The sequence below is a fragment of the Chiloscyllium punctatum genome, chromosome 49, assembly GCF_047496795.1.
Source record: "Chiloscyllium punctatum isolate Juve2018m chromosome 49, sChiPun1.3, whole genome shotgun sequence".
Lineage (NCBI taxonomy): Eukaryota > Metazoa > Chordata > Chondrichthyes > Orectolobiformes > Hemiscylliidae > Chiloscyllium > Chiloscyllium punctatum.
In genome coordinates this window covers 14,775,567-14,789,736 of record NC_092787.1, presented here as the reverse complement: position 1 = coordinate 14,789,736, position 14,170 = coordinate 14,775,567, and the positions used below count along the sequence as shown (strand labels likewise).

General features: G+C 42.3%; 1 protein-coding gene and 1 long non-coding RNA gene across 7 annotated transcripts in view; one reads left to right on the top strand and one right to left on the bottom strand.

The window, feature by feature from the left end:
- LOC140469408 (uncharacterized) overlaps positions 1 to 10,919 on the bottom strand; it is a 58,375-nt gene extending 47,456 nt beyond the window's left edge. For both annotated transcript variants that reach the window (XR_011956094.1, XR_011956095.1), the window contains exon 1: positions 10,720 to 10,919. This is a non-coding gene — a long non-coding RNA (uncharacterized lncRNA). The remainder of the gene's footprint in view (positions 1 to 10,719) is intronic.
- The window catches only part of LOC140469406 (disabled homolog 2-interacting protein-like), a 705,419-nt gene that overhangs the window by 288,486 nt on the left and 402,763 nt on the right, over positions 1 to 14,170 (top strand). The window lies entirely within an intron of this gene.

The window sequence follows — 14,170 nt, the reverse complement described above, 5'->3', positions numbered from 1 at the left end:
CCAACTGTGGCCACACCAGAGTTTTGCACAGCTGCAGCATGATCTCATGGTTCTGAAACTCAATTCTTCTACCAATAAAAGCTAACACAGCATCTGCCTTCTTAACAACTCCATTGACCTATCTGCATTCCTGTTACTCCTTCCAAAATGAATCTCATCACACTTTTTCACATTAAACCCCATTTGCCACCTCTCAGCCCAGCTTTGCAGCTAATCTGTCTCTCTGTAACCTGCAACATCCTTCGTCACTATCCACAGCTCTACCGACCTTAGTGTCATCTGTAAATTTACTAACCCATCCTTGTATCCCCTCAACCAAATCATTTATATAAATGACAAACAATAGTGGACCCAAAACAGATCTTTGTGGTACCTCACGAGTAACTGAGCTCCAGGATGAACATTTCCTATCAGCCACTAGAGGGCATAGGTTTAGGGTAAGAGGGGAAAGATATAAAAGCGACCTAAGGGGCAACTTTTTCATGCAGAGGGTGGTACGTGTATGGAATGAGCTGCCAGAGGAAGTGGTGGAGGCTGGCACAATTGCAACATTTAAGAGGCATTTGGATGGGTATGTGAATAGGAAGGGTTTGGAGTGGTATGGGCCGGGTGTTGGCAGGTGGGACTTTGTATTTTGTGCAACAGCCTACTGTGGGGAAACTTATCAAATGCCTTACTGAAATCCATATACGCCACATCAACTGCTTTTCCCTCATCCACCTGTTTGGTCACCTTCTCAAAGAATTCAATAAGTTTGTGAGGCACGATCTACCCTTCACAAAACCACGTTGACTATCCCTAATCAACTTATTCATCTTTAGATGATGATAAATCCTATCTTTTATAACCCTTTTCAACACTTTACCCATAACCGAAGTAAGGCTCACAGGTCTATAATTTCTAGGGTTGTCTCTACTCCCCTTCTTGAACAAGACAACAGCATTTGCTATCCTGCAGTCTTCTGGCACTATTTCTGTGGACAATAATGACAAAGATCAAAGCCAAAGTCTTGGCAATCTCCTCCCTAGCTTCTCTGAGAATCCTCAGATAAATCCCATCTGACCTGGGCGATTTGTCTATTTTTATACTTTCCAGAATTGCTAACAACTCCTCCTTATGCGCCTCAATCCCATCTAGTCTAGTAGCCTGTATCTCCGTATTCTCCTCGACCACATTGTCTTTTTCTAGTGTGAATACTGAGGCAAAGTATTCGTTTAGCGCTTCCCCTATCTCCTTTGACTCCACACACTACTTCCCACTACAATGCTTTATTGGTTCTAATCTTACTCTAGGCAAAAGTGAGGACTGGAGATTAGAGTCAAGATTATAGTGGTGCTGGAAAGGGACAGCAGCATCCGAGGAGCAGGAATATTGAGTATTCAGGTGACCAACCTGTTTTGAACACACTAATTTTTTCAGGGTGGCGGTCTGCTTCGAGGCAAGCTACCACCTGTCCCAGCCCCTGCCTCTGCATGCTCCCTTGATGCTCTTAGCTGAGAGTCCTGGGGATCCGAATGTTTACTTTGAAAAAAATTAGAGTGCTCAAAGCAGGCTGGTTGTCTGAATACTCAATTTTTCCGTTCCTTGGATGCTGCCTGACCTGCTGTGCTTTTCTAGCACCACCCTAATCTTACTCTAGTCATTTTTTTTTCCTGATATAGCTATAGAAAGCCTTGGGGTTTTCCTTCAAGAGATTCAACTTCCTTAGTAAACCATGGCTCTCATGCTTAACAACTTCTTCCCTGCCTGACCGGTACATACTTTTCAAGGACCCGCAGCTGATCCTTGAGTAAGCTCCACATTTCTATTGTGACCATCCCCTGCAGTTTCCTTCCCCATCCTATGCATCCTAAAACTTGCCTAATTGCATTGTAATTGCCTTTCCCACAGCTATGACACTTGCCCTGTGGTATACACCTATCCCTTTCCATCACCAAAATAAACCTAACAGAATTGTGGTCACAATCACCAAATTGTGCTCACCTACCTCCAAATCTAACACCTGGCTGGGTTCATTACCCAGTATTAAATCTAATGTGGCCCCGCCCCTTGTTGGCCTGTCTACACATTGTGTCAAGAAACCCTCCTGCGCACATTGACCCATCTAAAGTATTTGAATTATAGTATTCCCAGTCAATATTTATCAGCTAAAGACTCCATAACCTCTGTGCTGACTCCACCAGGATGATTAACGCTGGCGGATAAACAATGGATGCTTCACCAGAAGAGCGGGGTGGGGGGGTGGGGTGGGGAGAGGATAGGAAATTAACAAATAATCAACAGTGTAACCGTGGCAATATTGGGAAAAATGTCTTAAAGTTGTTAGAAGTTGGAATGTTCTGCCTGGGAGTGTGGTGGAGGAAGATTCTGTATGAGGTTTCAACAGAGCTGGATATACAATTGAAAGTGATGAGTTAAGAGGGATATGGAGATAGGGCTGGAAAATGGGAGTAACTGGGTAGCTCTTTTGGGAGAGCTGTCATGGGTTAAATGGCTTCTGTTGTGGAAGATTCACTCAATACTCAATTTAAAAAATTACCAGGAAACGCAGAAAATCCTTCACGAAATTAAACTTTAATCTTGCAAAATCAAAGCTGTGTGAGCCAGCAAAATGTCTTACTGACTCCCCACAATCTCTCTGTTCTCCTGCAATTTATATAGTTATTCTTCCCGCGCTTATCTGATGACATTAGCATACCCAATCATGCTGGCTTACTTTGCCTTTCTAAATTAATCATCGTCTACCACACTAGTTTCCTCCATCACACTTAACCTATCAAATTACAATACCATGGTCTTCAGCATTAGCTCATCTCCCAGTGATTTAACTAACCTATCACAGTGCACTACCGTTATCTGTTACTGGAGCCCTGTAACCTGATCTCAGGCATGCATTCACTTAGTGTTCTAGTGAACCATATAACTGCCAGAATAACTTCCATATATTCCCCCCTTTGAGACCAACCGGTCTCGCACAGAAATAACATAAGGAGGCTGAACATCCAAAGGCCAAATCAATTGACAGAACCCCAAAAGCGGGCAATAACAATTTCCGGGGTCCAGACCTCAAAAGATTCTCCCTCCACACCTGGAGTCACAGGCCAAAACCCCGTCCCACAATAACAGGAACAGGAAAAAAGACCCAAAGGACCCCACACAACCTAAAAGCACACACGCAACACATGAAAGTCAGGCAACTCCATCAGAATAAGGCTTCAGCACTGCAGCAAACGTCAGATCACCGAAGCAGAGAGGTGAGCCCGCAGCAGAAGAGGCGGCTGGGCCAGAGTCCACTGGAACAACAGCGCAGCAAGACACTTTTAAAAAAAAGACTTAACAAGAGGAAGAGCACAGAAAAAGACAAAGGCAACAACAAGCAACACAAAACCTGCAACAATCCCAAATGTAGCGAATCAAGCCCCCAATCTGCACAGAACGCCATCCAACCAGCCCAAGGCCTGCTGAGTCCACCACACCACCTGACCAGTCGCATCCAATTGCTCACCCAATGCAGAGAGGGCATCAGCAGATTAATCAATAAATTGCTGCTGATCGTAACAGATATAACTAATCCACCCAACATTCATGCAAGTCCCAATGGTAGGGATAAGTGACTCTCAGCCTGCGGCAATCTCACTCCTGGCCCAAAACATATTGGGGACACCCCTTGGCTAACCAATACCAAGAAAGTGTTTTACCGGGTCAGGGACGTACTCCCATTTAGGGTGGTGCAGAGTCGGTTATCAAAGCCGCAGTGACACGATCAAGCAAGGTGCGCCAATAGGCCCCTTCCTGTTACCAAACACTGGCTCTCTCAGTATTTCCTGTGTGTGGATAAACTCATGTATCATAGTTAGCTGTTGCATGTATTACTTAAGTTCAAGTTCCAGTTGTTCCAAACTAGGCCTATCATATGGACCCCTCTACTTGGGCACTGGCACGGTCTACTGGTAAGCATTTCATGCAGCGCCAAGTTAGTCATGCAGTTAGTTTGCATTAGTGGCAGCGGCAGCGCATCAACCCAATTAAGATTGGAGCTGGCACAAATCTTACTCAGCTTAGCTTTCAAAATACCATTAATCCATTCCACCATAACCTGTGACTGGGGATGATACACACAGCCAAACCTTTGCTTAATCTGCCAAGTCTTCAGCAGATTTAACCACCATCTGGATAAAGGCAGACCCATTACCCAAACCGATCTCCAATGGTAGGCCAAACCATGGATAAATCGTTAAAAGCGTTACCACTGTCTGCCGCTGAATCTTTCGACGGGGTCTCTTTTACCCATCTACTAAACCTATCAATGACCACCAACATCCCGATTTTCTCACTGTCTACATAGTTGATCACCAAATGCTTAAATAGCCCATCAGGTACAGGCATATGTCCTATAGAGGTCGCTATCCCCTTTCTGACATTACTTTGAGAACAAACATCACATTGCGATAATATATAACTCACTGAACCCTGCAAGTAAGGTGACTAAAAGCCATCCATCTCTATTTACCTCAGCACTTTCCCTCTAGCACAGTGATCCAAACCATGTGCTGCTGAGGTGAGAATGGTCAACAAAGGGGTAGGTGCCACCTACAGGCCTTCCTGGTTATGCTTGCCCCCCACCCCCTCCTTTGTCCCTGCAACAGCTGCTTAGCTTAGGTCAAAGGAAGAGCCAAATACAAAGAAAATTTACAGCCTAGCAATAGGCCCTTCGGCCCTCCAAGCCTGAGCCGCTCCAAATCCACTGTCTAAACCTTCATGCTTTTGTAGACCTCAATCAGGGCCCCCCTCACTCTCCTTTTTTCTAAATGAAAACAATCCTAACCTACTCAACCTCACTTCATAGCCAGCACCTGCCATATCAGGCAATATCTTCGTAAACCTTCTCTGCACTCTCTCCAAAGCGGTAATGTGGTGACCAGAACTGTACTCCGTATTCTAAATGCGGCCGAACCAATGTCTTGTACAATTTTAACTTGGCCTGCCAGCTCTTGTACTCAATACCCTGTCCGATGAAGGCAAGAATACCAAATGCCTTCTTGACCACTATCCACCTGTGAGAAAACCTTCAGGGTACAGCGGACCTCAACTCTCAGATCTCTCTGCTCATCAATATTTCCCAAGGCTCTTCCCTTTATAGTATAGTTCACTCTAGAATTGGACTTCCCAAAATGCATAACCTCACGTTTGCCTGGATTGAGCTTCATCTGCCACGTCTCAGCCTAACTCTCCAGTCTATATTCTCCTGTATTCTTTGATCGTCCCCAATGCTTTTACTATTACTATTACTACTACTTCGTACCATCTGCAAACTTGCTGATCAGACCAAAAGTACCCTCTTCCAGATCATTCATGTATATCACAAACAACAGTGGTCCCAGCACTGATCCCTGTGGAACACACTGATCACCTAGTCACCTTTCTCTATATTGAGAAACTCCCTTCCACTGTGACTGTCTCCTGTTGCTCAACCAGTTCTTTATTCACCAAGCTAGAACACCCTGCAAACCATATGACTTCACTTCCTCCATTAGTTTACCATGGGGAACCTTATCAAATGCCTTACTAAAGTCCATGTATATGACATCTACAGCCCTTCCTTCATCTATCAACTTGGTTACTTCCTCAAAGAACTCTATTAAATTGGTAATGCACAATCTCTCTCGCACAAAACCGTGCTGCTGATCACTAATAAGGCCACTCTTCTCCAAATATAAATAGATCTTATCCCTCAGTACCTTCTCCAGCAACTTTCCCACCACTGACATTAGGCTCACTGGTCTGTAGTTACCTGGAATATCCTTACTACCCTTCTTGTATAGGGGGACAACATGAGCAACCCTCAAGTCCTCTGGCAACTCACCTGTGATTAAGGATGCTACAAAGATATCTATCAGGGCCACTTTTAGCCCACTTAATTCCTTGTTAGAGGGTGCTCCCTGGACCGGCATATTATTCATCAGAGTAGTTCCGATCAATCCTGCTGTCACTGGCAACATTGTCTTGCTTTCTCTAGTTCTTTCTTTTTAAGTTCCTGAGCTGCAGCAGTGTCAACTTTCATTGCACCTCCTCCTACTGGCCAGCCAGCTCCTTTGTCTTTCCAGTATCTTTCGACCGCATGGACTACATGTTCTCTGAACTCCTGGCGGGCCATGGACGTCAGACCCACTACCTCCTTCAACTTAAATTTGACTTGAGGGGGCCTTATCTCAGCAATAGCAGTCTGAAACTTCATGGTCAGCAGCTGACTACCTTCCACATCCTGTTCTGTTTTAAGTCTCCACCTTTTCAACTGGCTGTCCAAATAGGCTGCTGGGTTTTTGGTGTCTCCCAATGGATGCCCTCTCAAAGCTACTGGATCAATCTCAGGTAGGCAACAGTCTAAGGGCCTGCCATACCCTTTGTTTTATTCGATCAAACCCAGCACCATCAATCATCGGATTGTCCACCACCTTCCTCAGGCGGGCTCGGTCCATTACCATTCTTAATGTCGAGAGTCCCACCACCTGTAATAGCAGAGCCTTCAAATCCCCCATAGCCAACAACCATCCTGTGGTTTCATCTTCAAAGGCTCTAATCCACTTTCCTACTCCACCATGTAAACTGGGCAACACATTTCTCAGCCTTTCCAGATCCTGGGTCCCCCAAAGAATGTATAACAGCTGTCTCCCCTCTTTTACAGACAAATGCAACATCTTCCCCTGTGGGACTTTCTTTCCCTTTATTAAAATTGCTACATTGTGATTCCTCACCAGATTCCAATTCTAACTTAACTTGTACTTCAGCATTCTCCCCTGTGTTACTGCCATGTTACCTGTCCTGCTTTTCGTTTCTTTATTTTAAACACATTCTGTTCTGGGTCAGTTGCATCCAAATCTAATTTCCCCCATTATCTCTATTGTCCCCTTATCACAAGACAACGTCTTACATTCTCCTCCCCCAAATGGGGGAGGGTTACCCCAAGCCTTCCAACCTGGGAAATACAGATGTAGACCCCTGGTGGGCCTTCATACTGGAAGGCTCTTTATTCTGCACTAAGCACGTGGAGATGTTTTCATCCCAGCCTTTGTGCAGAGAAACTGCTCATCCTACTCTCTAGCACCCCATGATTGCAATTGGTGCCTGAAAAATCATTCCCAAACCTCCCCTACAATTCCATACAGCCGTAAAATTTCCAACTCCTATTCCCTCTTCAATATTGTCTTGTCTGATTTACCCTTAGGTCAGTAATTTTTAATTAACCCTTTCATTTCGGTGCGCATATTTCTATCAAAGGTTATCCTCTTTCGGCCATTTAGTTAATAAATACTTGGTTCTTCTTTCATATTTTCCAGAAATTTTTACAAAACTGTGTCTTACTACTGGAAATTTCTTACTCTGTATCTAAATTGCAGTCCCTTATCAATCTATCAGTTCCTAAACGTCCTCGATTGCAGCTAGTTAATACAAACAACCTATTCTCATTCATTCATAGAGTCATAGAGATGTACAGCATGGAAACAGACCCTTCGGTACAACCTGTCAATGCCGACCAGATATCCCAACCCACCTGCCAGCACCCGGCCCATATCCCTCCAAACCCTTCCCATTCATATACCATCCAAATGCCTCTTAAATGTTGCAATTGTACCAGCCTCCACCAAAATCCTCTGGCAGCTCATTCCATACACGTACCACCTTCTGCGTGAAAAAGTTGCCCCTTAGGTCTCTTTAATATCTTTCCCCTATCGCCCTAAACCTATGCCCTCTAGTTCTGGACTCCCCGACCCCAGGGAAAAGACTTTGTCTATTTATCCTATCCATGCCCCTCATAATTTTGTAAACCTCTATAAGGTCACCCCTCAACCTCCGACGCTCTAGGGAAAACAGCCTCAGCCTGTTCAGCCTCTCCCTGTAGCTCAGATCCTCCAACCTGGCAACATTCTTGTAAATCTTTTCTGAAACCTTTCAAGTTTCATAACATCTTTCCGATAGGAAGGAGACCAGAATTGCACGCAATATTCCAACAGTGGCCTAACCAATGTCCTGTACGGCCGTAACATGACCTCCCAACTCCCGTACTCAATACTCTGACCAATAAAGGAAAGCATACCAAACACCACCTTCACTATCCTATCTACCTGCAACTCCACTTTCAAGGAGCTATGAACCTGCACTCCAAGGTCTCTTTGTTCAGCAACACTCCCTAGGACCTTACCATTAAGTGTATAAGTCCTGCTAAGATTTGCTTTCCCAAAATGCAGCACCTCGCATTTATCTGAATTAAACTCCATCTGCCACTTCTCAGCCCATTGGCCCATCTGGTCCAGATCCTCTTGTAATCTGAGGTAATCCTCATTGCTGTCCACTACACCTCCAATTTTGGTGTCCTCTGCAAACTTACGAACTGTACCTCTTATGCTCTTATGTAAATGACAAAAAGTAGAGGGCCCAGCACCGATCCTTGTGGCACTTCACTGGTCACAGGCCTCCAGTCTGAGAAACAACCCTCCACCACCACCCTGTGTCTTCTATCTTTGAGCCAGTTCTGTATCCAAATGGCTAGTTCTCCCTATATTCCATGAGATCTAACCTTGCTAATCAGTCTCCCATGGGGAACCTTGTCGAACGCCTTACTGAAGTCCATAGAGATCACATCTTCTGCTCTGCCCTCATCAATCTTTGTTATTTTTTCAAAAAACTCAATCAATTTTGTGAGACATGATTTCCCACACACAAAACCATGTTGACTATCCCTAATCAGTCCTTACCTTTCCAAATACATGTACATCCTGTCCCTCAGGATTCCCTCCAACAACTTTCCCACCACGGAGGTCAAGCTCACTGGTCTATAGTTCCCTGGCTTGTCTTTACTGCCCTTCTTAAACAGTGGCACCACGTTAGCCAACCTCCAGTCTTCCGGCACCTCACCTGTGACTATCGATGATTCAAATATCTAAGCAAGAAGCCCAGCAATCACTTCTTTAGCTTCCCACAGAGTTCTCGGGTACACCTGATCAGGTCCTGGGGATTTATCCACCTTTAACCGTTTCAAGACATCCAGCACTTCCTCCTCTGTAATCTGGACATTTTGCAAGATGTCACCATCTATTTCCCTACAGTCTATATCTTCCATATCCTTTTTCACAGTAAATACTGATGCAAAATATTCATTTAGTATCTCCCCCATTTTCTGTGGATCCACACAAAGGCCGCCTTGCTGATCTTTGAGGGGCCATATTCTCTCCCTAGTTACCCTTTTGTCCTTAATATAGTTGTAAAACTCCTTTTGGATTCTCCTTAATTCTATTTGCCAAAGCTATCTCATGTCCCCATTTTGCCCTCCTGATTTCACTCTTAAGTATACTCCTACTTTCTTATACTCTAAGGATTCACTCGATCTATCCTGTCTATACCTGACATATGCTTCCTTCTTTTTCTTAACCAAATCCTCAATTTCTTTAGTCATCCAGCGTTCCCTATACCTACCAGCCTTTCCTTTCACCCTGACAGGAATATACTTTCTCTGGATTCTTGTTATCTCATTTCTAAAGGCTTCCCATTTTCAAGCTGTCCCTTTACCTGCAAACATCTGCCTCCAATCAGCTTTTAAAAGTTCTTGCCTAATACCGTCAAAATTGGCCTTACTCCAATTTAGAACTTCAACTAAACCAGTCTAAACCAATTCAGTCTAAACCAATCTAGGAGTGCATCTGCAAATTGCACTAATTACTAACAGTTTCTTGAAAAATCTCTCTCAAAAAATTCTTGAATTCTTTGCACAATAAAATCAAAACACCCCCGGATCTCGAGCTCCAGGGAAACAAAACACAAACATTCAACCACCAACAAAAATTATGCGTACAAACCAGATCATAATGGTTAAACTATAAAATCTCTCTCTCTCACACACACACTCTCACATGCAGAAACATTCTGCAAATTACAACTGCTCTCTCTCTCTCTTTCTGTCTGTCTCTCTCTCTCTCTGCCTCTGTCTCTCTTTCTGTGTCTGTCTGTCTGTGTGTGTCTCCCTCTCTTTGTCTGCCTGTCTGTCTGTCTGTCTGTCTCTCTCTCTCTGAGCTTTGGTGCGAACAGCCAGAACTCAATCTTTGTCAGCCAGAGCCTTACTTAAACAGACCCTTTGTTCATTTCCTATTATCCTACAGCCTTATCTAAAACATTTACCAGAGTAGTAACACTATAACACTGATTATTCTCTGCTATTTTACCTTTAATCATCCACTACCAATCTGCTAGCTTTCTAAACAGGTCTATCAGTGTTTCCAGTAAAACAATTTCCTCTTATTTATTCTGCCCAATAAGTTCAGGCCCTCATTTCCTGCGAGGTGGTATCTATAGGGTCTTACATTCACCATGTGGAATTTTACTATCACAATGTGGACTTTTATTAATCAATGGACTTTTTACTATCACCATGTGGACTTTCATTATCACCACATGGACCTTTTACTAATCTCTTTATTTTATACTACTCACCCCTCTGCGCAGTTTTCCTGAACAATCCTCTGCATCTCCTCAAACTTTAATTTATCATCCACCTTCTAGTTCTTTGAATCGGAGACCCACCAGCAGCTTTCTTTTCACTTTGCATTCCCAAGGACCTCCCTTACCTGACAGATTACAGTCTGAATTAACAACAAAATGCTTATCTTTGTTGTGGGTGGCCAGCCCTTCTCTGTCCGCTACAGAGAAGTTCTTGGTTCAGCTGAAAAGTACCTTGAAGCTGCAACCTCTTTTCAGAGGGAATGGTCTCTTTCCGATCCCATCCTCGTCGCCAAATATGTTGTGGAAGAATCACCAATGTTCTATTTAAAAAAATTACCAGGAAACGCAGAAAATCCTTCACGAAATTAAACTTTAATCTTGCAAAATCAAAACTGTGTGAGCCAGCAAAATGACTCCCTACAATCTCTCTGTTCTCCTGCAATTTATATAGTTATTCTTCCCGCGCTTATCTGATGACATTAGCATACCCAATCATGCTGGCTTGCTTTGCCTTTCTAAACTAATCATCGTCTACCACACTAGTTTCCTCCATCACACTTAACCTATCAAATTACAATACCATGATCTTCAGCATTAGCTCATCTCCCAGTGATTTAACTAACCTATCACAGTGCACTACCGTTATCTGTTACTGGAGCCCTGTAACATGATTCCGGGCATGCATTGCAACACTAAGTGAACCATATAACTGCCAGAACAACTTCCATACTTCCTTCTGTACTGTAAAATTCTATGATTCTGTCAGTCTTACTATAATTGAATTTACAAAATTCTAAAGGAAAGCGAAAGTTAGCCACATGACAACTGATCTTTGGCAGTACGTTTCAAACATGTGAGCTCTACCTTCTCGAAGGCCAGGTGGCACGAAATGCATGTGAGCACCACTACCTGCAAGTTTCTTTCGATGCCACACAACATCCTGATATAGAATTATATTGCCATTCCTTCACTATCACTGTGTCAGAAACATGGGGTGAGGTGAGAGGGCTGGTGATAAGAATTCTGAGGAATTTGTGCAAGCTGGAGTGAGAAGTATTGAACTCCATGTCCCTATAGGATGTCTGACTTGTTAACTGTTACGTTCGAAAATACAGTCGTATTCATTGTTTTCTGTAAAATTTTAAAAGAAACAAGAGCTCAATTTATAATTCACAAAAATCACCTTCCATAAAAATGTCATAAGACATGCAGTAGAAGCATGATGTGGGGCAGAATGTTATTAATCAAATAAACTGTCCTATTGTGGTAGAATACGGACAGCATCCATCTGCCCTTATGTCTAAAATTGAACAATTTGGAAAATGCAAAATTTAGTAATTATTCACAAAGGATGAAAAAGTTATAAGGTGTACTGCCTTGGATCACGTCTCCATGTTTCATAGTAGCCATCACAGGAACTGCAGAAATGGAGATCCTGTATGTGTCTTGTGTTGTCCCTTTCATCCATTGAAGGGAATCATTGAAATTGAAGGAGTAGTTAAATGTCTCATTAAAATAGGAGTTAAGTATGAAATAAAAGCTACAAAACTAGAAAGTTGACATGCTGCAGTTTACTGAGCACTTGTTACTGACCCAGGTTATTTCTGACTAAGAAGGACTGTATGTCGAGAGTGTGGTGCTGGAAAAGCACAGCAGGTCAGGCAACATCAAAGGAGCAGGAAAATCAATGTTTCGGGAAAAAGCATATCATCAAGAATTTCCTGATGAAGGTCTTTTGCCCGAAACATCAATTTTCCTGCTCATCGGATGCTGCCTGACCTGATGTGCTTTTCCAGCACCACACTCTCGACTCTAATCTTCAACATCTGCAGTCCTCACTTTTGCCTAAGAAGAAATGTATACCAATGTATTTAACTGGCTGTGGAAAATTGCAAGTTTTGTAGCCTGCATGTTAAAAATAGAAAACTTGAATTTCTCATCTCATGTTTGAGTGGTGTATTCATCAAATGTTTGAAAACTACAAGTTAAACATCAGACAAAAGAAATAAAAAGCTCCCTCTGCTGGTTATTGAGACTTAGCAGGCAGTTAGAAGATGAAGCAGAACATAACCAACCCTATCTACATAAGAAATATAATTCTGAAAATAGAGGGGACCAATGAACAAATTCTCAGAATTCCTATTAGAATTCACCCTGGGTTTACCAATTAGAGAAAACTTACCACGGTAAACAGAGTGGAAAGATACAGTGAGGAGCTACTCCTCCAATCACAGGCTCTCATGTTTTTTTACTGATGTTCACTGGTGAACCTAGCAACCGACATGAGAGAAGCAGCTATGATTGCAGAAGCACTAAGCAATTAGGTAAGCAAGTGTTGTCAATGAGGGAGTTGCTGTCAGAATATATTGCTGGGGACCAGCACTATGGGAGAATAGAGGGAAGGGGGGAGAGGTGGCGGGTTGATATGGCTGTAGATGGTGGTTGCTAAGGTGTAGTAGGAGATAGGGAGGCCAGAAGGACATGGATGGGGTTGGCAAAATACACAGGGCTACAAGAATAGTTATGGAGGCGGGGAGGTTGCAAGGCGGCTGGGAGGGAAGATGAAGGCCAAATGAACATGGAATTTATAGTTTAACGCTGCATGTGAATGGGGTAAATGCATTGGATGTTGTTATAAAGAGTACTCGTTAAACCATTTCAATTTTGTAATATATGATAAAAATATGTGATCTCTTCAAGATAGGTGTGATAAGGGTGGTATCTTTTTGTATATGGAAATATATGTAAATTATTTTAAAAGAATACTTTTGGTACTAACTTTTGGTCTTTGATTCTCTGCCAATTTAAATACTGCTGTTGCTTAGGAAATGTGACTTTAAATCTAATACAAGGTTGATTATTTATTGAAGGTTTTGATGTGTTATTTCAGTTCAGTTTACGTGAGCTCAGATGCCCTGTATATCAGAACATATATAGATGGTAATATTGCCATGTGACTGCATCATCTAATAAGAGTCAATGAAAATGAGAAAGGGTGCCCCCCCACTGCCGCCCCCCCCCATCAGAAAAGTAACCATTGAGAAAATCTCAAGAGGAGCCCTGAAAACCAAATGCCTTGAATGATTGAAAAAAAGAGAAGTGTTATGTTATGTAATGACTTTACTTACAAATTTATTAAAGGAACTTGAAACATTTCTAGGATTTTCAAAATTTAGGATTTTGCGAATGGAATTATGAACACCAGTTATTTTAAAGTAACTGGCTTACATATTGTCATGACAAGAAGCTTGATATTTCAGTATTCCTTTACAACACAAAGAAGGAAATCAAATTTTGCAAAAAACTGCTTGAGAACGACAATGGAGACATCTTGAAAAATTGGATATTAAAATGATTTGTTTGTTTAAAAAGGAAAAGATATTAGAAATGAAAGACTATTTACAGCAATGAAAATCATTCTCCAAACTCTGTACAATTTGGTAATTTTCACTAGTTTTGAATTTGATTTATTTGATTTTAGGAGAAAGTAAAACAATTTTGTGTAGTCATGGCAATAATTATCATAATACATCACTTAATGAGTGTGTATTGGTAATCTTGAAAATATTTCTTATGTCAATGTACTATAAGTTAGGTAATTTATGTAGTATATTCTCATGATTAACTTTTAAAAATGTGGCTTAACCTCATGAAGGCAGAAGATCAGACAGTGTAAGACATT